At 46.2% G+C, this 27,974-nt stretch overlaps 1 protein-coding gene across 2 annotated transcripts in view; it reads right to left on the bottom strand.

Annotated features, from left to right (window-relative positions):
* Positions 1-789: 789 nt before the first annotated feature.
* The window catches only part of LOC144113446 (uncharacterized), a 303,663-nt gene continuing 276,478 nt past the window's right edge, over positions 790-27,974 (bottom strand). Inside the window, exons 5-11 of one of the 2 annotated variants that reach the window (XR_013310797.1) lie at positions 20,667-20,957; positions 16,241-16,295; positions 9,814-10,018; positions 7,306-7,373; positions 6,442-6,589; positions 6,046-6,144; positions 790-944 (exon numbers count right to left, since the gene is read on the bottom strand). The gene's annotated coding sequence lies outside the window, so the exon portion shown is untranslated. The remainder of the gene's footprint in view (positions 945-6,045; positions 6,145-6,441; positions 6,590-7,305; positions 7,374-9,813; positions 10,019-16,240; positions 16,296-20,666; positions 20,958-27,974) is intronic. The other variant, XR_013310798.1, reaches the window with a different exon arrangement.

The raw sequence follows: 27,974 nt of genomic DNA, 5'->3' as shown, positions 1-27,974 counted from the left end.
TGCATCATGATGAAGCACATATGTCTGTGTGGCGGCCTTGCCAAGTTTAACCCAGAATTTTGTTAATATGCTGTTCAAGACAGTCGTCCATCTCTTCACAGTCACTCACAGCAGAATGTTCCAATGACTAGAGGCAACAGTCTTTCCGAAGACGTGATGCCATCTAGCGGCTGCCACAGCAACAACAACAGCCAATATCAATACTAGAAGATGGCGCTAAACACAAGCATCAACTAGTATGTCCCACTGTGTGAGGTCAACAACAACAACAACAATAGTATCAACACTAGCATCAGCATTTGCTTTGGGCAATCACTTCTAGGGAAGAAATTAAATCAGTCTCGGAACTTTAAGGACAAGTTTAATGTATACTTATGACCTTCTCACTGCTACAGAAACCAGTGTGTTGTGTTGGGCTTTATGGCACATAAGAAACTAAGGCCATCACGCGCCAAGCTCGAGGTATAGAAATTTTCTGGATCATTTTATAGAAATTTGAAAAATCGTCGGTGGTTAGAATGACCTCGTGATGACAAAGGAAAAAAATATTAGAAATTGGTACTATTAAAAGCTTTAAAGGGGGTCGGGTAACCTCAGAGGTCATCCTTGCCCGGGCAAGGATCTCGAGGCCCCGAACCAATCAAATAAAGACCTGAGACCTTTTCTCCGGAATGAGAAATGTCTGAGGTGTATCACGCGAAGCACTGGGTCACGATTTACATTTTTGAAGAAAACCTCCTTCCGTTAAAAATATAATAACACAAGACATGTCAACGATTAATTGCAGTATTATTATCATGGGTCGTTCAGACGACGCGGGTCGAAGGCACGATGGGGAACCAGGACCAGAGTAGCAGGCGCCAGAGACAGGTCAAGCGGTCGCGGCCGGGCTCACGAGCGGGTTCTGCCGATCTTCTACCTCTTCATCGTCGATCGGCACCCAGCTGGTTGAAGAAGACGTTAAGTGCAAAATGAGGGAATAATAATAACACACGACACTGCTCCCCTCCCGAAAGGCGCATCGTCCCGATGCGCAGAGAGGGAAAATTAAGGTTGAAAAACATGTGTAGAGCGCGAAGAGTTAGGCCACGTGCTCCGAGCGGTCACAGTACGCTTTCAGGCGAGCTACGTGAACAACTTCAGAGGCAGGCGGGCGGCGGGACGCCCGCGTTACGATCGGCAGCACTTCATAATTTAACTCCCCTATACGGCGAATCACTTCGTACGGGCCAAAGTGAAAACGAAAATATCACCTAAGTGCAGCACTGGGTAAAAAGGAATGCGTTGAAATTATAGAATGGAAAAAAGCAGTTTTTCCTTAGCTTTTCCAGTCTCGAGCATGAAATTAAAGTGTGATTTACTGTAAGTTCATCTCTACATGTACAAACTAGTTTGTCTTTTTTCCGTTAGCAGAAAGTTGTACGCAATGTGCGTGGCCTATACGGAGACGACTTCCTTGAAACGTTCCTGGTGGACACAACATCCATTCGCCTGAAACTGGCTTTACCAAGTGCACTTTGTTATTTATTGCATTGTTCCAAGGAGATTGCCATTTTTCTCTTGCTTTACGATGTACTAAGTTTATGCAAACTTTATATGGTACATTTACTTTCTTAATTTGCTTGTCATAAGCTTGAGCAGCAAATCTGCTCTTTCGTTGCCTTTTATGCTGACATGACTTGGCACCCAGCAGTCTTATGTTTTGTCCTTGAGCAATGGCTGTTGTAATGTTGTGTATGAGGTCGTCAAGCAGTGGAGTTATTGTATTTCTAGAATGAAGGCCAGTAAGCACCCTTAGCAAGTCTGTGCAAATAATACTGTTGGTAAGGTTCTCATTTACTATTTTTTCCATGGCTACACAGATAGCATAATACTCGGCAGTGAAGATGGATGCACATTGTGGAAGTCTTAATATTTTATTCCAATTTCCGTATACTACTGGGCTTCCAATGTAAGCATTTCTTTTTGAACCATCTAAATAAAAAGCTATGAAAGTACTGTATTTTTGCTGAAGTGTATGGAATTCTTGTATTATAGCTTGATGTGGAATGTATTTTGCGGAACTGCATAAGAGTTAGATCACGGATTGCAGGAAAACTGTACCATGGCGGCAGCGGATCTCGCCTTCGAGCACTGTTTGGCAATGTGTCTAGTACACTGAGGTTTTGGCACATCTCAAATCGCAAGAGCAGTGGCCGGGTAGCTTGCGGTTTGTTGTTAAAGTGTTCTAGATGGGCATTTTTGGAACTTCTGTAGTGAACATCTCCACCAGAAGTCATTTGAACAAAACCGCGACGTCGGAAGTTGCATTTAGCAGACTGGCAGCTTTTTAGAGCAAAAGGCAGTTTAGAAAATATAGTTTTAAGAAATCTCATCATCGATCAGATAAACGAAATGTTCGCGAATTGTTCATAAATGCCACACACTTAGCTATTCCTCAGTCTTCAGGAGTTGTGCTGCAAAGCCACAAAGTGTGGTGGACAAAAGACTAAGTATGCAGAAAACAACGAAATAGAGCTTGGGGTAAATTTTTCAGGCATCCGACACAGGAGGATCTCGCAAATTTTATAAAGGTAGGAGATAAAGCTCGGTATGTCCATCGCAGTGCCGACAAAGCCTCATGGCAGAGTTACATTTTATCTATAAAAAGTCCAAATAAATTTTTAAAAATGTGGCAGCAGGTTCAAAAATTTAATGACAACTTCTCACCATTCACAATTCTTTTTCTGACAACACCTGGAACACAAAAAAGCATAAGGAAACAGGTAGACATTTTGGGGGAACATTTTGCTGCAGTTTCCAATTTATCTCACTATCCAGTCATTTCTGAAACACAAAAATATAGCCAAAAAACAAATAAAAACAGTGGAGCCTTTCTCAGTGTGCCATAGAGGCACTGTTGAATTTCTTTAACAAAATATTCATAGAAGGAAAAATGCCTAAAGTGTGGAAAACAGCCGTGATAGTGCGGTTCCTGAAACTTAGAAAACCATCAATTTCCCCTAGTAGCTACAGCCCTTAAAAGCGAAAAATCACGAAAAGTCAAGCTTTGGAAAAGTGCATATTCCGGCAGTATGTGTCATTAACTAACTTTTCTGCAAATATGAATGACTAATTAGCCGTGAAAGTACTTCAAATCAATTATCTAACGAGCCGTGGTGGCCGCTGAGCTGCGAGAGAGCGCTGAAAATACCCCAACTTCGTGCGGACGCTGTTCCTCAGCCAGCGAACCAAGCGCCGCCATCTTGGTCTTCTTTTGTTCGTGAATTCTTGGTCTTTTTTTCTGCCACTTTCGAAGGCGGCGGCATGGTGGGAGCGTGGCTCGCATGTGATTGGGGCCCTCAAAGCGCCTTTCGAGTTTCCTGCCTTTGAAATGCGAGGCTGCGATTGGCCGGAGGGCGCGCTCCTTGAAAACACGGGGGATCGCGCGGCCGCTATTGGCTGCTGCGCGCTGACGCGGCGGCCCCCTCCGGCGGCGGCCGGAGCGACTTGGCTCTGTACTTTTGTCGTTGTGGTCGCTGTCTTTACCATCTCTCGCCGTGTCGTCCGAACAGCTTCCTGCAGACTGCTGACTATTGTGCAGTCAGTCACGATGCGTCCAACAAGGCTAAAGAGCGCGTTCGGTGCATGGAAGCATGCAATGAAGTGTGTTCGTTCGGCAAAGCGTGTCGCCAACAAGGACTGTCGATGCTTCATGCCGCGTAACTTCTGCTACATCGCAACTAGACAGCGATTGCGTCGCCGGTTCCAGTGACGTACCAGCACCTTCATCGGTGCAAGAATGCGTTGCTTCGGGCATGCCTTGTGTACCAAACGCATCAACCTGGGCGACTGCGGCCTCCAGCTCCTGTCTCGCACCTACCCCGAGGCGTGAGAACGCGTCGCCCGCCGTTCACTTGGAAACACATTTCCTGACGTGCGAGAAGATCGAGATTCTGGCTGCATCTCGGGAGCCACTTATCGGATTTCCATGGGGTTTTTTTTATTCCATACCTGAATAAATTTCCGAGGGAAAGTCGAGCTCGTTTATTCAGATTATTTTGTCTGGAATTTGTCATAAGCAATTAATATTGGCTAATGAGGTCTAATCAATGACACTAAATTCAGTGCTATGTTAAAATTTTTCAGCAAGGAAATTCATCAAAAGGGCCTCGTCTTGACCTGCGGTACCCGACTAGGAATAACCATAATGAATTTCACAGTTACGGCACTGTTTTCCAATTCTCCAGGCCTGGAGTAAAGGACCTATGTGAACCATTTTGATATGCTCCTGTAAATTTATAGCCAGTGTACACAGGTTCATGAAACTTAGTATTTCTTCAAATGTCTGTGTTTAGAGCCTACCCTGAATGTTTCATTCAGATATATCTCAAGACACAAGGAAGCTGGTGTTCTCGCAACCTTTGAGGGCCGTTTTCTCAGAATGTATTTCTTGCCTGGCACGGCTGCTCATTCTGGCTGCTGTTCGGGAACCGCTTATCGGATTTCCATGGGTTTTTTTTTAATTCCGCACCTGAATAAATTTTTGAGCGCAAGACAAGCCCGCCTTTTCAAGTTATTGAAATATGCCTAATGAAGGTCTAATTTATTGAAACTAATTCTGTGCTGTGCTAAACTTTTCCAGCTTTTGGCCTGGGGCACCTATCCAGGAATGACCGTAATGAATTTCACAGTGCCAAGGCTATTTTAAAATTCTCAAAGCCTGGAATAAGCGACCTCATGTGGACCACTTTGATATACTCCTGTAACTTGAGAACCAGTGCCCATAGCTACACGAAACTTGGTAGTTCTTGAAATGGTTGTGCTGTTAGCCTACCCTGAAAATTTCATTCAGATATCTCAAGAAACAAAAAAGTTGGTGTTCAAGGGTAGCCTCCCCCCATAACTACGTTAAAACTCTACCAGTTTTTTTGCTTGGTTTGGAAAGGATAGTAACTTCAGCGTATGCACGAAACACAGCTGCTCCATAGCCGATTTCATGACCAATTGCACAGAAGAGGTTACCCAAATGAGTGGGACAACATTCTACATAAATAAAACTCGGAGGACAGTTACAAGTGTGTACCGCGAATGTTTTAGCGTTAGCTGTGGCGTGAAAGCTAAGAAGTTTTGTGATATTCTGGCCTAAACTACCAGGTTCTCCTCCGGTGCTAGAGTGCACGTACTCTGACACGTGCTACCTCACGCCCCATGACTCTTCTTGACAGTCTCGCCGGCTTTCTTACACCACATACCCTGTCGGCAGCCGGCCACACCAGTGTACTGTAACGCTGCCAAGACTGCCAAGTGAGCCATTGCCGCTGGCGCTCTCGTCAAAACATAAACACACCATGCTGTTACTGGCGCAGCATCCTGGCACATTGCCGTGGCCTGCACCACAGACGGCATCAACCCCGATGGTATTGGAACTGAGGCACGAGCTAAGAAGAGCTATACTGTCGTTGGCACGTCTCCTTTTCTTCTGTATTATGTGAGCGCGTGCACGGCGGAACCTTTATATTTCCCATGCATTGGCAAAATAAAACAATTGTGAGTGCACCGATTCTCCGTGTCGTGAGTGTTTTCCTTCCATTGTGTTAGTCTTTCTTTCGCGCTGCAGTTATGTCGAACCTAATGCACTGAAAACATTGTATTTGAAGAGCCGATTTTCTGGTGGTGAACAGACCACAATCACGCGGTGCAGTTAAAGCAGGTCGGGCAGGAGCCACCAACGGGTGCAGACAGTTCAAGCAGGAAACTCCTGCCCGGCCAATAAATGGCAAAACAAAGGCAAAGCTTTGCAATTTTGCAAGTGCACCAAATAGTTTCGAACCTTCCAGCGACGCTCTCACGCAGTGATGGGCATGGAGGTTTTAGAAGGAAGCCAGCAGGAAACGGAGAATGTCACTACCTTCTTAATAAAGGAACGTTGGTCAGGGCCACCGAGAGCAATAGTCAACCATGAGCCGAAAACATATTTCATCTCAAGCAACAGGCCACGCAATTTACATAACATATGATATATATAACAACATTTTTTATTATTATTAGGAAAGGACCACCCACCTGACCCCGTAGTTGAACATTGTCATTTCTCAGGCGGTCCAGAGACTGCTCTCGTCGGGGTGCTCGGCAGGGAGTATGGCTGGCTGCCATCTTGCCTCTCTGTAAATGTGCCAGCGCCGCAATACACAGCAGTCAAACAACCTTCAGAACTAGCCTTTCTTACGGAGGTCACGAGACACTTTTGAAATGGCCACAGGCATTCCACTGCTCTTTTCTAGGTGTTACAACTCTCCATCAAAATGACACCAGGTCGTCTTGTCACCAGCGTTCCAGTAGTTCACAGTAACATCACACCCCCTGCAGTCACCACTTGCCTTTTACATGACACACTGCACTTGCACCCCCTCTGGTGCATTCACAATCCACTGCTAGCGTGCACACAAAGGAAAGACTCACCCTTAGCAGACGTGATGGCGGCCGGCTTCCCGAGTGAGTGCAGCCACTGCCTTGCACTTCAGGCGAGGCGGAGGATTGCTCCGGAAATTCAGCAGTTGGCGAGAAGACAGCCCATACTTCGGCTTGGCACCTCTTTTCTGGCTGGGTTCTGCACAAAAAGAGGGACAGTCTAGCTCGCAAGCGGCATGAGAAAGCTACAGCTAATGGCTAATGCTGCATGCCTTCCTCGTTTATCCGGCCATAAAAGACCAAAATTTATGCTCCGCTACACTTAAATAGGCCCGCATTAATTCTAACAAACCTCCAGCCCCCTTCAACTCAGATTTACATCCAGGACTGACTGTACTAAACCACGTGGCCGAAACCTAATGAGTGCGAGACAAAACCCCTCCATAGCAGTGAGGCAAAGTTTATAAGCAAAGGACAACAGAAATGTTCCTTGGGGTTTACCCATTGGAATAGTCCTCTTGCACTAAGGAAAAAAAAGTCTGCCTCCAAACAATGACAGCGAAAAACAACTTGTGCATCGACCTGAAGGAGTGGCAGCATTCATGCAGTAAACCTCACGCATTAGCAGCAGATGCGAGTGAATTTTAGAACCAAGCAGATGAAAGTGAACATTTTGGCAATTGTTAGCATCACCACCATGTGTCAGGCCTAACGTCACTAAACAAGCAGCGAACATTAAATCAACATGCATACTGCCACTGCTGGATGGTAAGCTGTAATGCCATGAAGGAGTTCTTTAGTTCTACACCAAATATATGTGGCACTGACGTTCCCAGTTCAGCGTTGTTAAAATTTTAAATGAGAAAGTCAGTTTTTTTTGTTTTCAAGCACCAAAATTAAGAAAAGATGCCTTACCCAACCCAATCCTCCTGCTCTCTCCGAGGGCACAGTGCCTGCTGTCGATGTCATCATGCTAGATGCACCTAAACAAGCAAAGTAGGGAGAGGGCCAGGGCAGTGAGCATGGCATCAAATTTAAAACATGGTTTGCTACATTTCAATCATGTCAAGACAAAGCTAAAGCCCTTACGCGAACACTCTTGAGTGACTCATCTTTGCCCTTGATGCTGACCAAAGCATTAGCTTAGAAGAACTAGAAGCTCAAATTAGCAAAATCTGCATGTTAATTTTTGAAAGCCCATGTTTAGCGCATGTGGCACAGTGACCGCACACTGGCTGAAGCGGGAATGTCTTCACTACACTGGTGCCTGACCAACACTGCTCGGCATCCTCCAGCGCTTCACACTTAGCGGCATACAACACTCGCAATCTTTTCCACACACATTGTTTGGCTACATTGCCTGGCTGATATAATTTTCCTCGTGGCCCCATGAAAAACAGCGTAGTTCAACTGTATCATTTCACAACTTCCTAACTGAAAGAGCTCCAATGAGCCGGGTGAGTGGGCTGTTAAAGTAAAAAAAAAAAGTCCCTACAGGCCTTGTGCCTCTGCCAACACAGCCTTCTTTCAATGCCCTCCAAAAGCATCTTGTTTCACGAATGTAGCAAAAACTGCAAGAAGCCATTAAACAGTTGCATGGCAAAGCATCAGAGCAAAAAGCAGGCAGATTTTTGGACCCAATCACCAATATCCCGTGCTGCCACTGAGCTCCAAAAGTGCAAGCATTCATACAGAGTAGCCATAAGCAAATGGAATAACCACTTCTTGACAACTGAGAGCAAATACATCCTATTAAAGGGACAGTGAAAGAACTCTATCATATATTTTTTTTTTGGTTAGCAAAATCATTGATAGTTCAGCATTTCATGGCCTGTTTGCCGCTCGTCTGGGAGCGAAAGATGCATTTATTTCAAAGAAGCTTTTCCTGCCCTCCGATTCAAACTGCACACTCATATGGCATCACAGGACGGAGCGACGTGAAACGTCACGTAAACGCAGACTCCGTCCAGGGAGCCAGGGCTATCCAGGGAGCCAGTTATGCGCCCTTCCTTTCCTCAAAACCATCCGCATCTAGAACGTTGTCAACGCCAATGTCAATGAACACAATGAATCGTTGATATGTTCCCAGTTCATACGATCTCACTGTTAATACGCTCAAAATCGCGGACATTAAAAATGTCCCATAGCATTACGCCATATTTTTCCAGGTTAATACGTTTCCAGAAAACACGATTTCCCAACTACTACGTTTAAACTTTCAGAAAACTGTGCTCGTGTAATAAATTTACTGACCAACCGCACATGTGCAAACATACAAGTGGGCAGAATGAGGGCATGCGGCATGGGGGGGGGGAATAGTGCCGCGCTGCCAAGGTTCGCACTGCCGATGGAGTGCAAAGTGGACCCCGCAACAAAAGCTAAAGGCTGAAAAAAAAAGTAAATTCTGGCCGATGAAAGTGGAGGGCGGGTTCATTATGACAGTGGGATCATTACGCGGGTATACACGGCACATGCTAGACTATATCCAATGACCGTCTAAGAAGCTGCCTAAGCAATTATATGCTTTTGGCTTCAGACTCTTCGGAACACAGCTTCTCCAAATTTTAATACGTAGCGCCCCAAAGGCACCAGTTGGCTACGACTGACGCTTAGTGGATGGCTCGGGACTAGTTTCTACCAGTGGGAATTCTTCCAATGAGTGCCGACGTCACCCAGCCCAGGAACGTTTTTAATTTCAGTTATATTGAAATTTAGCCGACCTAGCTGCGATTCGACCCCTCAATCACAGCAGCTATGCAAAGCATCAACATAGTGAGACAAAATTATGCGCCTTTGCTGCGAGGTACTTGTCCAGTAATTTCTTGCATATCCTACTCAGTGGCTACAAAGTACTTTAGGAGTAGTTTTAGTGCACAAGCACAGTGCCATACATGTAACCCGGCCCACTCGCTAAAAGGCCGAGATGCCGATATCAGCCGGCAACAGTGGCAGGCAAGATTAGACAGCACAGGCACAGCATACATTAACTTCAAGTCAGCTTTGTTCACTTTTGCCATTTTGACGCCAGCATTGCGTTGCAAATCATATTCTGATTGCAGCTGCATGTCAGCCTTGCTGCTGTGTGCACATTTTCTTTCAGCTCCTATGCTAGAAACAGTTGCAAGGCAAAGCTAATGACAAACAAAAAATTTGTTGCTTGTTCTACGTTACGCTTGCTTGCATCCTCAATGATATATGCACGGTGTATCTAAATTTGTGCATCAGCTCAGTGCACATTCATATATTCAGAGGAGTTGAGTAGAATTTTTTCTCATGTTTCATGGAGCTCACTCAAGCAGTAGTTCACAGTAACATCACACCACCTACAGTCACCACTTGCCTTTTACATGACACACTGCGCTTGCACCCCCCTCTGGTGCATTCACATTCCACGGCTAGCGTGCACACAAAGGAAAGACTCACCCTTGGCAGACTTGCCGTCGCCTGGCTTCCCGAGTCGAATATAGGCAGGCGGCACTGCGTGTGGGTCCCACCGCGGAGCCACCTGGCACCATGCCGCGGCCACTGCCTTGCACTTCAGGAAAGGCAGAGGACTGCTCCAGAAATTAAGCAGTCAGCCGAGAAGACATCCCATAATTCGGCCTGGCACCTCTGTTCTGGCTGGGTTCTGCACAAAAAGTGGGACAGTCTAGCTCGCATGCGGCATGAGAAAGCTACAGCTAATGGTTAATGCTGCATGCCTTCCTCGTTTATCCGGACATAAAAGACCAAAATTTATGCTCCGCTACACTTAAATAGGCCCGCATTAATTCTAACAAACCTCCAGCCCCCTTCAACTCAGATTTGCATCCAGGACTGACTGTACTAATCCACGTGGCCGAAACCTAACGAGTGCGAGACATAACCTCTCCATAGCAGTGAGGCCAAGTTTATAAACACAGGACAAAAGAAATGTTGCTTGGGGTTTACCCATTGGAATAGTGCTCTTGCACTAGAGAAAAAAACTCTGCCTCCAAACAATGACAGCGAAAAACAACTTGTGCATCGACCTGAAGGAGTGGCAGCATTCATGGAGTAAACCTCGTCCATTAGCAGCAGATGAGAGTGAACATTTTGGCAATTGTTAGCATCACCACCATGTGTCAGGCCTAACATCACTACACAAGCAGCGAACATTAAATCGACATGCGTACTGCCATTGCTAGATGGTAAGCTGTAATGCCATGAAGGAGTTCTTTAGTTCTACACCAAATATATGTGGCACTGACGTCCCCAGTTCAGCGCTGTTAAAATTTGAGATCAGATAGTCGGTTTATTTTCGTAGTCTGCCAAGCACCAAAATTAAGAAAAGATGCCAAGCCAATCCTCCTGCTCTCTCCAAGGGCACAGTGCCTGTTGTCGATCTCGGCATGGTAGAAGCATCTAAACAAGTAAAGTTGGGAGAGGGCCAGCGCAATGAGCACAGCATCAAACCTCAAACATGGTCTGCTACATTTCAGTCATGTAAAGACAAAGCTAAAGCCCTTCTGTGAACACTCTTGAGTGACTCATTGTTGCCCTCGATGCTGACCAAAGCATTGGCTTAGAAGAACTAGTAGCTCAAATTAGCTAAAGCCGCATGCCAATTGTTGAAAGCCCAAGTTTAGCGCATATGGCACAGTAACCGCACACAGGCCAAAGCGGGACTGTCTTCACTACACTGCTGCCTGACCAACACTGTTCGGCATCCTCAGCGCTTAAGGGGGGACGCGGCCCTTTAAAAGCTGTCTCGCCAAATCATTTGAAAGTGTCCTGAATATAAGACTAACATTTGTCCTTGAATCCCACAAACTTTTTGACATCCATCAATGCGGTTTTAAAAACGCACGCTCAATAACAGACCATTTAGTTTGCCTCAAAAATACTGTCAAAGAAGCTTTTATACACAAACAGCACTGTCTTGCCCTCTTCTTCGACACCGAGAAGACATACAACACAAACTGGAGGGTTGGTATTCTTCGCGACTGAGCAGACCTTTGCATTGGTCACAGGATGATAAACTGCCTAAATAATTTCCTGTCCAACCGTTCTTTTCACATACGTCTAGGCTCATCCCTCTTAAGAAACTTCGTCCAAGAAAATGGAGTTCCCCAGGGGTGCATTTTAAGCACAACGCTCTTCGTTATAAAAATGAATTCCACAGCCAAAGTAATCCCCAAGTCCATTATGTATTCAGTCTATGTTCACAATCTTCAAATAGCCTGCACGTCCTCAAACCTAGTAACATGCGAGAGACAAATACAGTTGACACTAAATAAATTAGTGACATGCACAGATAGGAATGGTTTCCAGTTTTCCACACACAAAACTATGGATATTCTTTTCTCGCTCAAATGAGGCCTACAGGCTGACCCATTCATACACCTGAACGAAACATAGCTACCTGTAAAAAATGAGCACAAGTTTATAGGCACAACCTTTTCCAGAAAACTCACTTTCGTGCCTCATATAAATGCACAAGAAGAAAGCCTCCCAATCTCTTAATATACTCAAAGGAATGTCACGAAAACATTTGGGGTGCTGACAGGACATGTCTCATACAAATTTACCGCTCTGTACACTGTGTTGTGCCCTGGACCACCTCGATCCTCGCCCATTAACAGAGCAAAAGATCCTCGGTCTGTGGCCACAGCAGTCGACTGCCCTCAAGGCATACAAGGCACTCTTTGCCTACTTGAGAGCGACTGGATTGAGTGACAAATTGTGACAGCGTTGTGCATGTGTGTGTGTGTTATGACTTTTTCCCCTTCTCTCTTCCTCCTTTTAGCCCCCTAATCCCTCTTCCCCAGTGCAGGGTAGCCAGCCGGAACCCCTTTCTGGTTAACATCCCTGTCTTTCCCTCCTCCTCTTTATCTATCTATCTACCGCTCTGTAGTACACTCTACCCTGCATTATGGATCGATAGTGTATGGGTCAGCGAGGCCATCATACCTTAAACGACTGGAACCACTACATAAGTCGCCCATACACAGTCCTTATGTAGAAACCAACGAGCCGTCACAGACAGAAGAGCCATGCTCACATGCCATACATTCTAAAAATCCATTTACTGCAGAAGCAGAAACCATGTGTCAGCACCTGCAGAATGCACCAGAAATAATGGAATTTTTCAGCATGCATACATGAACATTCGTTAATGGACTAGCAATAACCCTGCCATAAGCACCAAGTTCAGGAATTCTGCTTCAGATGAGAGACCCCTGCCCTACCCAATGAATGTCCGAGGTTTTAGGGCTGTCTTGGAATGTGTGGAAAGACTACTTTTCATTTAAGCCCTGAAGATTCATCTCCTCGAATACCATCAAGTCACGAAGCACTTCGTACTCAAAGCTGTCGTAGGGCTTTATGACACACTAGGTTTCGTTGCACCTTTTTTGGTGCAGGCAAAGATTCTTCTTCAAGACCTATTGGAAGCGAATGATCAAAAGGATGGCCCTTTGCCAGCCCATTTGGCTGACACCTGGCTTAAATGGAGTGAAGATATAGATACACTTGAGGATTTCAGCATTCCAAAGAATCTAGGAGCTGCAATAGCATAAAGGCCCTATCTGCCAAGCTGAGCTTCATCTTTCCGCAGATACTAGTCAGAGTACCTATGGTGTGGCAACGTATTTATGCACACATGGATCTTGCAGAAGAGTTGACACAGTTTTGCTGCTCTCGAAGGCAAGGGTTGCACCTTTCAAAACAGTAACTCTAACAAGGCTAGAGTTGATGTCAGCTTTGATGGCTATGTTAATGTACAGCTATGTTTCTCATAACTGTGACCTTGGATTCAGCAATGTGACCTTTTTGAATGGACTCGCAAATAGTTCTCAGCTGGATTCGAAAAAATCCACATATGTGGAAGACATCTGTGTGCCACAGAGTTCAAGAGACATGCACTCTGACCGATCTTTCACTCTGGCGATTCTGCCCTGGCAAGGAGAACCCATATGATCTACTTACAAGAGGCATCTCCGTAGACAAGCTGTTGCAATCTAGATCCACAATGGATAACCGATAAGGCAGGTTGGCCGGGCCAAATTTTAAAAGAAGCTGTACAGTGTGACATGCACAATCAAGAATTGGCTGCTGTAATACATACATTCGAAATCAAGATCCAGGATGAGCCTCTACTCGACATCAAGAGCTTCAGCTCTTTAATGAGGCTACCGTGAATAACAGCATAGATTTTTAGATACCTGCACAACTTAAAAAACGGGCCCAAAAAGACAGGGAAACGTTCATCTGAAGAAGTCGATGCTGAAAGGCATTTGAATGGCGTCAAGCAAAAGCGCCACTTTGCAGTGGAAGTTAACTGCCTGTTCGAACAGAGAGCTTTCCCTCCAGGATGCTTGATATGACAACTCAGACCGAGTTTCAACAACAAGGGCTTATTACAAGTCCTAGGAAGAGCACCGAGCATAAGCGAAATGTATGCAGCCAGTTGTCCTATTCTGCTTCTGAAGGATTCGTCGTTGAGTACACTTATCTGGCAAGCTCACGCGAAGGTTTTTCATGCTGGTGCTTGTGACACCCCTATGAAGGTCCATGAAAGATATTGGATTCCTTGAGGATGGCAGCCAGCAAAGAAACTGAAATATGGATGTTTTATTTGTTGCAAGACACAGTCTACACCATTTGACCAGGAAACACTGCTACTTGTAGACGTTACAAGACTGCAACCTATTTCCCCATCATTGGCATTGACCTTAATTTGCAGAATATCTTCTTTTCCGAAAAGAAGATCAGAAGAAAGTATACCTCCCCGTTTTTGACTGTACTGTTACAATGGCTGTACATTTCAAACCAGTTGATGACATGACGGCTGTCAATTTCCATCATGGCTTTTATAGATTTGTGCCCAGATGGGGACTGTGTTAGTCTACACTGACAATGCACGAACTTCCATGAAATCTTTCATGCAACTGAATATGGAGCATGGTTCAAGATCCTGACATTCTCTCCTTCTTCATGATTTAGAATATACAATGGAAGTTTATTTGCTCAAATTCCCCGTGGTGGGTAGGGTTTTATGAAGGACTTGTGCTGTCAGTAAAGGGTGCTGGTTAGACAAGTGGTCAGCGAGAATGACCTCATTATCATTCTTGAAGAATTGGAGGCAATGTTCAACTCTCATCCCCTCACTTTTGTTTTCAGCAGTGTTGATGGACCTTGCCCTCTTCTTACCGAGTTTTCTGGCTGGACAACGGCTCACATCATTCCCTTTGTTTAGCATGTCAAACGCTCCCTGCTCCCCATCAGACCAACTGAGGAACTTTTGGCGACTCAGAGAGAACCAACCAATTACAAGCCTCTTGGTCCCACTGGGTAAGAGAATACTTGATTAAGTTGAGAAATATTTCTGTGAACGACTCGGAACACCTCGATCTCATAAAATGGGGTTGTGTCATGCTAGTTAATAACAAATGCCTGAGGTATTCAGACATCAGCGCGAATACAGGTTCTACATCGTGGTCAAGACGAAAAAGATAGATCGTGCTTGCTCTGACTTCCCTGCAGAACCACTGTGAAACGTCCCACACAACACTTATATCCTATGGAAATCCCTTAGCGCAACCTATCTGGTGGGATTAGGATGGAGGAAATTCATGTTGCCAACACCAGAAGTCTCCGTCACCATCATCACTACAAGTTTGCATGGTGCTGCACTTCTCCTCCAGCAGTGCTGATCTTCATCAGTCATTAAATGCGTTTGCTCTTTCCTGTCACAGCCATCTAGACTCATCTCTTTGCGATGCCCACGTACTAGCAAGGAGACCCTGATGTCCATCACAAGATCTTTGACAATACAAGAACTTAAAGGACTATAGACACCTAATTTCGGTGGCATTTTCATGCTCTGCAATGATGTGGAAGACACTACTATGCATGAATTTCCATGTGGTATTCGCCTACGACCACTAAAATAAATTACAGTAGAATTTTTCTGTCATGCTCTTTTGGTTTCAAATAATGGCCATACGTCAGTCTGGTTCTATGTCACGTGAGGCATGGAAAAATGTCGATATAATCGCTGATTCATCATTTTAATTCACTACAGTACTGAAGCCAGCCTTCCTCATCAGCCGCAATGACAATACATGTAGAAGAAGTGATTATATTGCAGTTTTTCATTCCTCTCATGGCCTATAAGCACACTTTGAAGATACAGTCATCAGTCAGCTGTTGAAAGCGAAACCGAAACAGCATGAGAAACAAATTCACTTATAAATTATTTAACGGTCATAGGAGAATATCACATGGTAATCCACTTATAATAATGCCTTACACATCATGACAAACAAGAAAACATGCATCCAAAAGCTAGGTGTCTAGGTATGCTTCTTTAAAATGTCAATTTCACAGGACGTTGCCTTGTTAACCTCCCTGCCTTTCCATTATTTGCTATCTCTTTCTTGGGTTCAGATGTTCAATGCTCAGCTAATGGCACATGAACATGGGTTTATCAGCAAGACAGATCTATCAAGGAACATGACCACATTTTTGGTTGTCTTGCCATAGCACTAGATTACTGCCAAGAAAACTAAAAATGCACCTTCAAAAGCAATTTTTCTTAAGCTAGCTATGTGGCTGCACAGTGTCTGTTGCATGTATATTATATATGATGCAAATGAAGAAACCGGTTTCTTGCATTGTGCTCATGCAGCAAGCAAGTTTGCTTCCATTTTTTCACATGACAGTATCACTTTGTTTGACCATAAACTTTGCACAAAGAAGCAAAAGTGAAGTGGTTTGTATGCAGTTGCATGAGAAGCAACACTGTCCTCCATGTATACCTGCAGACTAGAACAAAGCAGCAACTCAAGTAATGTGATTCCAATCATGAGATAAATGCAGGTCTCACCACAGAGGCAATCAGAATTGTGTTGCACCAGACTACACCACAGCACCAGTGCCATCTGCGGAAAAAATGTTAGCACCAATACTTTAGTAAGACACGAGCAAGAAAGAAAATGAACAAGATGAGTGCTGATGCTGTCAGTGTAAAGTTTTAACATGTTTCCTTCAGAATGGAAACAATTTGCCCAGCACCAAGCTTTGTAAAATGCAGCAACCACCTCTCATTTATTAGATTTCATCAGTTGCTTAACCAGATGCCAGACTGTCTCTTAAGAAAAATTTGGTGCTAACACACCTATAATTATTTTCAGGGCTAATACTCCTGCAGGTGAAGAAATTAGAATTCATTGCACTGATTGTCTTCATGAACAGGCAGGAGTGCTTCTTTTCATAGCTTTTATCCATGTCAGGGAAACTGAAACCATATGCTGGGAAGTGTAGTAGTTGAAAATTGAACAAAGGATGTATTGAAAGCATAAATACTGCAATGTCCTTTCAGTGCAGTAATCAGCATTACTGATTTTGTCAGCATCACTAAATGTGTCATATTATTTATTTATTTATTTATTTTATTTATAAATACTGCGGTCTTGAACAACAAGACCATCGCAGGTGGGTACCTAATTTGTGTAACACCAAAGGACAAAAAAAAAAAAAGGAAATACAGCAGACAAGGCATCACAGCAACGAAATTAGTACATCACACTGTACTGTATCGTTTCACAACCTCAGAATATATATACTGCAGTCATAGAGCCAAGCATATAATTAAGTAAATCTCAACAAATTAATCATCAACCGAACATTCAAAATTTCGTCACTTGTTGCAGCAGCGCCTCAAAATGGGACAAATTATTCTCTTCGACTATATGACCAGCAAGGTTGTTCCATTCGGTAATAGTTCTAGGAAAATAGGAATATTTGTAGCAGTTCGTTCTTGTGGATAAAGGTTTTACGGAAAGAGAATGTCTCAGGCGTGTTGCATAACCACTAGAGTAACAAACAATTTTCGAGATGTCAATGTTGTATTGCGCATGAATTAACTGGAAAAAGAATTTCAAACGACAGATACGGTTTCTATCAGTAATGGATGGTAAGCCACTCTTTTTAATAAGATTAGTGATAGAAGTGCGACCATAGGAATTATAAATAAATCTTACTGCTTTCTTTTGAATCCTTTCTAATTTGTTAATGTTAATCTTGGTATATGGGTCCCAGATCATTACGGCATATTCTAAGATTGGCCGCACAATAGTGTTATACGCAAGGAAAAGTGTTTCAGGAGTAGCGAACCGTAGTGCACGCCTCAAGAAGAATATTTTGCGCAGAGCATTTGCCGAGATGGTATCAATATGTTTGTTCCAGGAAAGATTATTGGAAATCCATAGGCCGAGATATTTGTAGCATGTTACCTCTGAGAGTGCACTATCGGAAGTACCATACTGGTAGAGAAGAGGATTCCTTTTAAGCGTTATTCTCATATATACTGTTTTATCAAAATTTATCACCATTTGCCACCTATCACACCAGCGCATTACCTTCCGAAAGTCATTATTTAGCCTGATTTGATCTTCACTTGAGTTAATTTGTTCATAGAGGACACAATCATCGGCATATAACTTAACATTAACAGAGAGATCTTGGACGATATCATTAATATAAATAATAAACAAAAGCGGTCCAAGCACAGATCCTTGAGGAACTCCCGATTCAACTGGAATGCAATGTGAGAGGGCACCATTTAGTGTAACAAACTGGCGCCTGTTTGTCAGGTAGGCCTTAATCCAGGTTATTAGTTTATCGTTTTTTATTACAGAACTCAATTTATATATTAGCTTGTTATGAGAAACCGTATCAAAGGCCTTGCGGAAATCTAAAAATATTACGTCAGTTTGTTTTCCTTCGTTTATGGCTTCTGCAAAATCATGAATTGTTTGTATTAGCTGTGTACATGTCGAATATCCTTTCCTGAAACCATGTTGAGCTTTCGATATTACGTTATGTTCTTCAAGAAAGGTAGATAAATGTTTATGAATAATGTGCTCAAGTATCTTACACACTGTGGAAGTAAGTGAAATAGGGCGATAGTTTTGCACCTGTGTTTTGTCACCAGTTTTATGTAAAGGTTTAACTCTGGCAACTCGCCAGTCATCGGGTAGGGCGCCTTCCTCTATAGACCTTCTAAAAATGACACATAAATACTTGGAGCACCATTGCGCGTACTGCTTCAGAAAGGCATTTGGGATGTCGTCTGGGCCAAACGATTTCTTAACATCAAGATTTAGAAGTAAATTGAACACTCCATTTTCAGATATGGTAACATCAGGTATAGGGGGTAAAGACAGACTGAAAGATGGGAGATGACCATTGTCTGCAGTAAAAACAGTTTTAAAGTGGTTATTAAAGGCTACACAGGCTGCATTATCATCGCGAATACATTTTCCATCTATTACAAACATGTCGGCACTGCGGGAACTCGGGGTAATCGCCCTCCAGAATTTTTCAGGAGATTTTTTAATAAATGATGGGAGTTGGACACCAAAATATCTTTCTTTGTCAAGTAAAGTCTGATCTTTTAATTGTTGTGACACCTCCTCAATAACACGGACTATGGAAGGGGTGGCTGATCTCGCTCGCTTTTTAAGACGTTTTAGTCGACGTTGCAAGTGCAGCGTCTCTCTGCTGATCCAAGGGTTGCGGCTACAAGACTGCTTAGATATCTTCGGCACGAAACACCGGATACATTCATGAACCATGTTCTTGAAGATGAGCCACAAGTCATTAATACTGCAAGGATTCGTTTGGAAATCGTCATAACGAAGGTCAAGAATGTCAATGATGGACTCATTATCTGCTCGTGAAAAATTTGGAAAGGAATGAAGAGCATCTTCATGCTTTAAAGAAACATCATTTAGTGACAATAAAACTGCCTTATGATCTGATATACCAGTAGCAACATCACAAGAGATGTTTTCCGTAATGTCGCCACTTAAAAAGAAGAGATCTAGGATGGACATCGAACCGTGCTGTATTCTTGTAGGCTCATTTACAACTTGCAGCAGATCAAAGTTTAAGGCAAGGTCCAGCATTTCGTTTTCCATCAAATTACAGGACTGTGAAGAAAAAGTGCACCAATCAATATTCGGGAAATCGAAATCACCAGTCATAATTATTCTGTCTCCCGGTTTTACATGACACTGGATATATTCTTTTAAATGGTGCAAGACAGGGACAGGAGAGTTAGGGGGCCTGTAAATGGCGCCTAGTAAATACTTGATGTTATCAGCATAAACTTTGCAGAATATGCCCTCGACTCCGGTGACATCAGGTAATCTTATAAGTTGTAGAGATGCTTTGTATAGTATCGCAACTCCCCCACCTCTTCTGTCACGATCTTTTCTAAAGACCTGGTAGTTATTTGGAACAAATTCACTGTCATATATATCTTCACTTAACCACGTCTCAGTTAGCACTACTACATCAGGGTCATGCGTAAGTAAAAGACCTTCCAACTCAACGACTTTATTAACAACACTGCGACAGTTAGTATTTAAAACTCGAAAACAACCTTTTTTAGTTTTGTTCTGTCAGGTGTGCTTGGTAATCCTGTAACGCTTGTTTTCAGTTTTGTCCCAGGCAAATAAAGTCCCGTTCACACTTAATTTATCGAAGAATAACTTGACCTTCGCACCGTTCGACCTTTCCTCTGCAGAGCTTTCCCATAGTTTTTGCCTTATCTGACGAACGCCAAGAGAAAAATCCTCTGAAATCGATATTTCAGAGCCCTTGAGTTTGGGACAGGCTTTCATTATCGATACTTTTTCACGGTAGTCTAAAAATCTCACAATTACTGGACGATCACCATCTTTCTTCTTTCCCAGCCTATGACAGCGTTCAATTCCACTAATGGTTAAATCAAGCTTTTCAAGAAACACACTCTCTTTTATCTTCTTGATAAGATCATCAAATGTTTCAGTGCTCTCTTCTTTAACGCCATAAATTATCAGATTATTCCTTCGACTCCGGTTTTCTAACTCATCAACCTTATTCAAGAGGCTGGAAACATTTTGTTCTAGTTCAGCTATAGTTGATTTCAGGCCATTTACCTCTGTCTTCAATGTACCAAGAGAAGCCATTTGAGTTTCTATGCCACTTATTCGTTCATGTAAGCTAGCTACATTTTTTTCAAGTTTTTCTTGTCTAGTCAGTACATTGTTGATTGATGCAGTTATGTTATTTTGCCCCAAGACAAGTTGTTGCAATATTTCCTGGTCTGTAGGCCCCAGATTCGACTCAATGTCACCACAGATCAAAAGGCTTATTTTGAAAGAAACAGCAGAGACAACACTTTGTAAGCCAAGTGGGCATGGCAGCAGCAATAGAAAACGGTCATCACTGCGAAAACACTTCATTCGAGAATAATCACTAACCTGCACGATAAAGCAGAACTGATTGAGCATCATGTCCGATGTGCTGCTGCCTAGCCCACTGGTTGAGATGGCCGGGGGACAACTTCTTATAGCCGCAGGTATGTCCACGTGACTTGACGTCACCGATGGGGTGGCAGAAGTTGGAACGAAGAAAGGCTGGACGATCTCGATGACGGGGCAACGGCTGGCTCGTGCGAATGACTTGATGTCTGGTTGATACGGAAGAGCAGCAGTAAATCCTTCTTCAGCGCAACCAAGGGAAGGCTGAACTTGAAGAAAGAGCGCCAAGGCCTGCACGATAAAGCAGAACTGATTGAGCATCATATCCGATGTGCTGCTGCAACAGTTACTTCCTAAGTATTCTACAGATGAATTAACAAAGAAGAGAAAACAGTTCACCCCAAAGTTGCCAACAGTCTAAATAATATTACTATATGCCTCCAAATGTGCCATGCCAACTATGCCAATAATATGCACGTGCATTTGAGCAAATGGCGTGTTGTGTAGTTAAGGCAAAACTACTTGTTGTCTTATGCTTTATCAGCAGGGTTGGCATCCAGAATCTAAATCTTCAAAGAGGCACCGACATACAGCAAGCGTGGGAGAAACTCATGGTTTTGCTGACGCACCAGGCATGGCAGCTGTGAGAACTATATTCACATACAAGCAATCAGACAGGATGACAGCTTATAAGCAAGCTAGTGGCAAAGATTTCTTTCAGCTGCGCCACAATGTGCACATGCATTTCGCTTTCATGGCAGGCTGCAGCAAGGAAATACTACTTAATTAAGAGTTGACCCGACTATTGATGAATATGCACTGCTGGACCACATGATGAATCAGAACATGCATCCCCACAGACCATTCCATTGTTTATACACAGCAGCCAAAATACACTCCATGAACTGTTGACGACACATGCAAAACAGTCGCACCACCACTTTCTCTGTGCTTGCACCAGATGCGTACAAGAGTCCAGTGAGAAGAATGGTGAATGTTGGGAGTAGAGCACTGCACGGGCCATAGTTATAGCCCCGGGCCCAGCCTGGGCCTGATACCTTCTACCGCTACCAGCTGGAGCCCAGCCCGGTTTCTCTAATGCACCGAACTGGCCCGAGCCCGAGGAAGCTCTCGGCTACCAGGGCCGGCCTGTCCCAACAAGTCGGTGGGCCCGGCTCAGGCCCAAAACAACACAAAAGCTGTAAGCCTGCTACAGAAACACAAACATTGTTGTTACTATGAATTTCAGTGAAAAAACATGAGTGGTTGTTAGAACAGAGGTCTAAAATTCTCTAGGGTCTGCTTCTGTTTGAGTTGGTACCTATTTATTTTTTTTGCCCAGAACAAAGTGCAGTGCCTTGAATACCACGCATATAAATTTGCTGAAAATAATCAACTCAAGCCGTTTTCTGTCTCTTAGCTTCGGATTTAATATTCACAAGCTTATGTCAAACAGGCTGTAACGTTGCAATCGGTTCGCCACCGAAACGGAAACGGTCACACGAGACCGCAAAGCAGTGAAGTGTCCTATTGTGTCTGTTCAAACAGCTGCTTATCCCACTGTCACTTGTCTATTACCATCCAGCAATAACAAAATGCAGTAAGATCAACTGGACTTGGATATATTACACAATGAAGATGTTAACTTCTACAGGTCCCACACTTCACTGAAACAGTGTTAATGCGATCATATCTTAGACAATTCATTTAGAAAGCTTTTGTAGAATTAATGGTCACAAAAAATCGAAAAAAAAGGAAGGCCTTGAAAGACGAAAGAAGTCTTGTAATTATTATTCCATACATTATAAAAAGTGATCAGCATAATACTGAGACCAAAATAGAGAAACTACACTACACGGGTGCAATTATTACATGCACCCTTCAAGGCCCAGATTTCTTCGCATGCGCAGTCTCCCCTATGGTCCGGAAAGCCTGCGGGGGTACCACAACTAAGCAAAACAAATAATACAGCAGTTATCAGGAAATACAAGACTGGCAGCAAACAGCGAAGACAGCCTCACAGCTCCTGTTCCTCTCAGGCTATATCCGAGTGAGTAAAGCAAAATGTTGCTTTATTTTGTGCGTGGATGCCGTACTTATGCTTCATGGTTAATGATTTCGCGAAGCTAAGAAGGTGGCAAGCAAAAGTACTGTGTTTGTGCCTTTCGGTGCATCAGAACCGGCGGCGCGAGCGCTTCGTCGTCGTTGGCTTCGGGGCTGGTTCATCTTCTTCATTCCAAGTGCCCCGGCGGAAAGAGGGAGCCATCCTGGCAACTCAAGGAGAGGAGACTACGAGGGGGCTATAATACGGCTTCAAGCAGCTGACGTGAACGACGTCGCGGCCACGGGGGCAATGGTCCAAAGAAGGTGTCACCGGTTCGATAATGTAGTTGACCGGTGATGTACGCTCCAAGATGCGGTAAGGGCCGATGTGCTTGGCCGAAAATTTGGACGTATTCGGAACAGAGAGCCAGACCAGTGAGCCAGTGGAGAAGTGAACCGCGGGCGTGTCTTGATCGGAAGCATGGGTACGGAGACCTTGACGTTCGGCGGTGAAGGAGCGAGCCAACTGGCGGCACTGCTCAGCATGGCGGGTGATGTCAGAGAGGGAAGCATATTCCGAGCTGTCGGGGTTGTAGGGAAGGATTGTATCCAACATACAAGAAGGTTCGCGTCCGAATAAAAGAAAGAATGGGGAAAAGCCGGTGGTTGCTTGAGAGGCGGTGTTATATGCATAGGTGATGAACGGAAGAACCTGATCCCAATTGGAGCTGTCGGAGTGAATGTACATGGCGATCATGTCCCCAAGAGTACGGTTGAAGCGTTTGGTGAGGCCGTTGGTTTGAGGGTGGTAAGCAGTAGTGGTGCGGCGGACTGTGTGGCACGCAGCGAGAAGCTCGTGAAGAACTTCAGACAAGAAAACACGGCCGCGGTCACTGAGAAGTTCGCGAGGAGCGCCGTGACGCAGGACAAAGTGATGAAGAAGGAAGAAGGCTACATCGCGAGCAGTAGCCGCAGGTAGGGCAGCGGTCTCAGCATACAGAGTGAGGTGGTCCACGGCGACTATGATCCAGCGATTCCCAGCGGTCGTGAAGGGAAGTGGCCCATATAGGTCGATGCCCACACGATCAAAAGGGCGAGCCGGACACGGTATTGGCTGTAACGGGGCAGTCGAAGGGCGAGGTGTCGACTTCCGCTGCTGACAGGCCGTGCAGGAGCGAACGTAGCGACGAACGAAGTTGTACATGCCCCGCGAATAGTACCTCTGGCGTAGTCGCTCGTACGTTTTCAGCGAGCCAGCGTGAGCGCTCTGAGGATCAGCATGGTGGTGTTCACAAATGTCAGTGCGGAGATGTCGGGGAATCACGAGAAGCAACTTGCGGCCATCTGGACGATAGTTGCGCCGGTACAGAAGACCGTCGCGAAGGGCAAAATGGGAAGCCTGGCGACGAAGTGCTCGAGGGAAGGAGGCCGTAGAGGGTGAATGAAGTACGTCGAGCAACGATGAAATCCATGGATCTTGGCATTGTTGATGGGGCATGTCCATGGTAGTGAGCGCTGCGAGTAGGGATACAGATATTGGCGAAGAGGGCGCAGGAGAGGGCAGTGGGGAGCGGGACAAGGTGTCGGAGTGCTTGCGGCCCGATCGGTAAACTACGGTGATATCGAATTCCTGAAGACGGAGGGCCCAGCGGCCTAGGCCCCCTGAGGGATCTTTGAGTGAAGCCAACCAGCACAAAGCGTGATGATCGGTGACGACGGTGAACGGGCAGCCATATAAGTATGGGCGGAATTTTGTTAGAGCCCACACTACGGCGAGACACTCCTTTTCCGTCACGGTGTAGTTCGACTCAGCCTTGGTGAGGGCACGGCTGGCGTATGCAACGACGTGTTCAGGAAATTCGGGCTTGCGCTGGGCAAGGACAGCCCCGAGGCCGATTCCGCTTGCGTCGGTGTGCACTTCAGTAGGGGCACTGGGGTCATAGTGTCGAAGGATAGGTGGTGAGGTGAGAAAACGACGGAGCGCAGCAAAAGCGTCGTCGCAGGCCGAGTCCCACGTAGACAGGTCGGCGGGACCGTTAAGAAGTTTCGTCAGGGGCGCGACGATGGAGGCGAAATTGGGAACAAATCGCCGAAAATAGGAGCAGAGACCCACAAATCGGCGCACTTGTTTTGTAGAAGTCGGTTTAGGGAAGTCAGCGACAGCACGGAGTTTGTCAGTATCGGGCAGGACGCCGTCTTTGGAGACGAGGTGGCCGAGTATTGTCAGCTGCCAGGTACCAAAGTGACATTTTTTGAGATTAAGTTGAAGGCCAGCATTGGTGAGGCAGCTCAGCATCTGGCGCAAGCGCTTGAGATGCGTCGGAAAATCGGGCGAAAACAGGACAACATCATCTAAATAGCAGAGACAAACAGTCCACTTCAGGCCGCGCAAGATGTTGTCCATCATTCGTTCAAACGTTGCGGGAGCGTTACAGAGGCCGAATGGCATCACGTTGAACTCATAGAGTCCGTCAGGGGTGACGAACGCCATTTTAGGACAGTCGGACTCAGCCATCGGGACTTGCCAATAGCCAGAATGGAGATCCAGGGAGGAGAACTCGGCGTCTTGCAAGCAGTCAAGGGCGTCGTCAATACGTGGTAGTGGGTAGATGTCTTTGCGCGTAATTTTGTTGAGCCGGCGATAGTCCACGCAAAGTCGTATCGAGCCATCCTTCTTTTTAACCAGGACGACTGGGGACGACCAAGGACTGGCAGAAGGTTGAATAATGCCGCGTTGTAGCATGTCGTCAACTTGCTCAGTTATGACGCGGCGCTCGGGAGGCGACACACGGTAGGGGCGCTGACGGAGAGGAGCATGGGTTCCGGTGTCAATGTGGTGCTCGACAGTGGTCGCACGGCCCAAAGAAGTCGACTGGTGGTCAAACTATGAGCGAAACTGGTTGAGCAGGGCAAGTAGCTGCGCGCGGTGAGCAGCATCGAGAGCGCGGTCAATGCAGCGGTAGAAAATGTCCGATGACAAAGCCGGAGTAGCACCACGTGGGGTGAGGGCAGCGACTTCGGCACTGGAGGAGGTTACATCAGTGTCGAAGGAAGAGATCAAAGCAGCGGTTTCAAATTGGCCGAGGAACTCGCCACGGAGCAGGAGAGCGCAGAGAATGAGGTGTTAGAGACGAGGATGGCGGCAGCACCGTGGTGAATGTCGATGACGGCGAAGGGAAAACATAGCTGTCGGCGAGAGGCAAGTACAGGGGAAGGCATGAAGAGAACGGTGGCGTCAAAAACTGAGGCGGCGCAAACAGGGACAAGCACGGCACTGTCAGGGGGAATGTCAGTGCCCTCGGCGACAACAAGCTTAGCAGCACAACGAATCGGAGGCTCGTCGAGGAGCGCATCGCAAAGTGGAGAGAAGACGACGTGCCCACGGGCACAGTCAATGACGGCACTGTGCAGGGAGAGAAAATCCCATCCAAGAATGACGTCATGGGAGCTGGCACGGACTAAAAATTCGACAACATACAAAACATCGGCGATGACGACGCGTGCTGTGCAAGCGGCAGAGGGATGAACGGTATCGGCGCTGGCGGTATGGAGTGAGAGTCCAGAAGATGGGGTTGTAACTTTGCGAAGCGAGCGGCAGAAGTTTTCGTGAATAACAGAAACGGTGGCCCCAGTATCCACAAGCGCAAGTGTCTTGACTCCGTCGACAAAAACGTCAAGAAGGTTCGGCGGGGAAAGGCGAGGACTTAAGCAGGGCGATGAGTGCGCAGTTCGTGCCCCCGGGACTGCGGCTGCTAGTTTTCCGAATCGGCGCGGACGTTGCGACGCATCATGGGCGACAATGAGCGGCGGCGAGGTGAAGGCGAGCGGTGGGAAACGTAGGGCTGGCGACCGTACTCGCGGTCAGGAGAGGTCTCCTGAGGTTGTGGTCCGAAACGTGGGCGAAAGGTACGGTCTGCATCAGGGTAGTCTGGCAGAGGGTGGACAGGCGCATGCAGAGTACGTCGACAGAGGCGCGCGACGTGGCCCGGAAGACCGCAGGCGTAGCATATCGGTCGATTGTCAGCCGTGCGCCAAGGGTTGTAGGTAGGGGGCGTGAAGCGGGTCCGTGGAACAGCAGGCGCAGGCACCACTTGAGGAACGTACGTATAAGCCTGCGGTCGCGGTGGTCGCGCGACAGCCTCGGCATACGTGAGAGGCACGGGAGTGGGGGCAGGCGGCACTTCAACTGGAGGACCGTAGCTCAACGGAGCAGCAACAGGCGGTGGCGGGGTCGGGGGAAGGCCGACCTGGGGATCCAAGGGGGCTGGTTGTGGAAGAGGAGGGAGGGCGTCAGCGACCGCCTGTGTGATGGCGTGCCGGATCTCAGCGCTGAGCGGGTTGGTGTCTGATGTTGGCGAGATAGGAGCGAGAGCTGCCGGCCGACCTCGTCCCGCACAAAGTCTTTGATGGTAGCAAGTAGATCTGGATTGATGGCCAGGCCGGAGATGGAGTCGGCAGGCGGAGGAGGCCGACGAGCGCAAAGACGTTGCTTGCGCAACTCGTCGAAACTCTGGCAAAGGGTATACACCGAGGTAACGGTGGTGGGACTCTTCGCTAACAACAGCTGAAAAGCATCGTCATCGATACCCTTCATGATGTGTTTGATCTTGTCAGCCTCGGACATAGCCGGATCAACACGCTTGCAGAGGTCTATTACGTCTTCAATGTAGCTGGGGAAAGTCTCATCCGTGTGCTGAGCTCGGACGCGCAGGTTTTGCTCAGCGCGCAGTTTCCGCACTGGAGGACGGCCGAAAACCTCCGCAAGGGTGCTCTTTAGAACGGCCCAAGTGGGAATGTCGGCCTCGTGGTTGCGGAACCAGAGGTTCGCGACATCGGTGAGGTAGAAGATGACGTTGGTAAGCTTGACGCGGTCGTCCCAGTTGTTGTGGCGGCTCACCCGTTCGTATGATTCCAGCCAATCTTCCACGTCCTGGTCGCTATGGCCGCTGAAGACAGCGGGGTCGCGCTGCCGGACAGCACCGGAGCAGATGACTGGCTGCGACGTGGCGGCGGGCTGTTGACTGGCCTTGGTAGTGGACATCGGGATGGTGCGGCTGCGAAGGTCCACGGTGATGGTGAAAAGGGGAACACAGCAACCTCCACCAAATGTAGAGCGGTTTATTGGCACGATGGAAGCGCCGGCTACGAAGACCTTGGCACAGGCAATCTACGAGGCAGAGAGCCGAGAGACCAGACACAAGCGGCAGTGTTCCATCCAGCACGAGCATCCAACCGGCGGCACGAGCGCTTCGTCGTCATTGGCTT

The sequence above is a fragment of the Amblyomma americanum genome, chromosome 1 (genome assembly GCF_052857255.1).
Source record: "Amblyomma americanum isolate KBUSLIRL-KWMA chromosome 1, ASM5285725v1, whole genome shotgun sequence".
In the NCBI taxonomy this organism is placed as follows: domain Eukaryota; kingdom Metazoa; phylum Arthropoda; class Arachnida; order Ixodida; family Ixodidae; genus Amblyomma; species Amblyomma americanum.
Note: the sequence above shows the minus strand (reverse complement) of the source record. Positions and strands in the feature narration are given on the sequence as shown.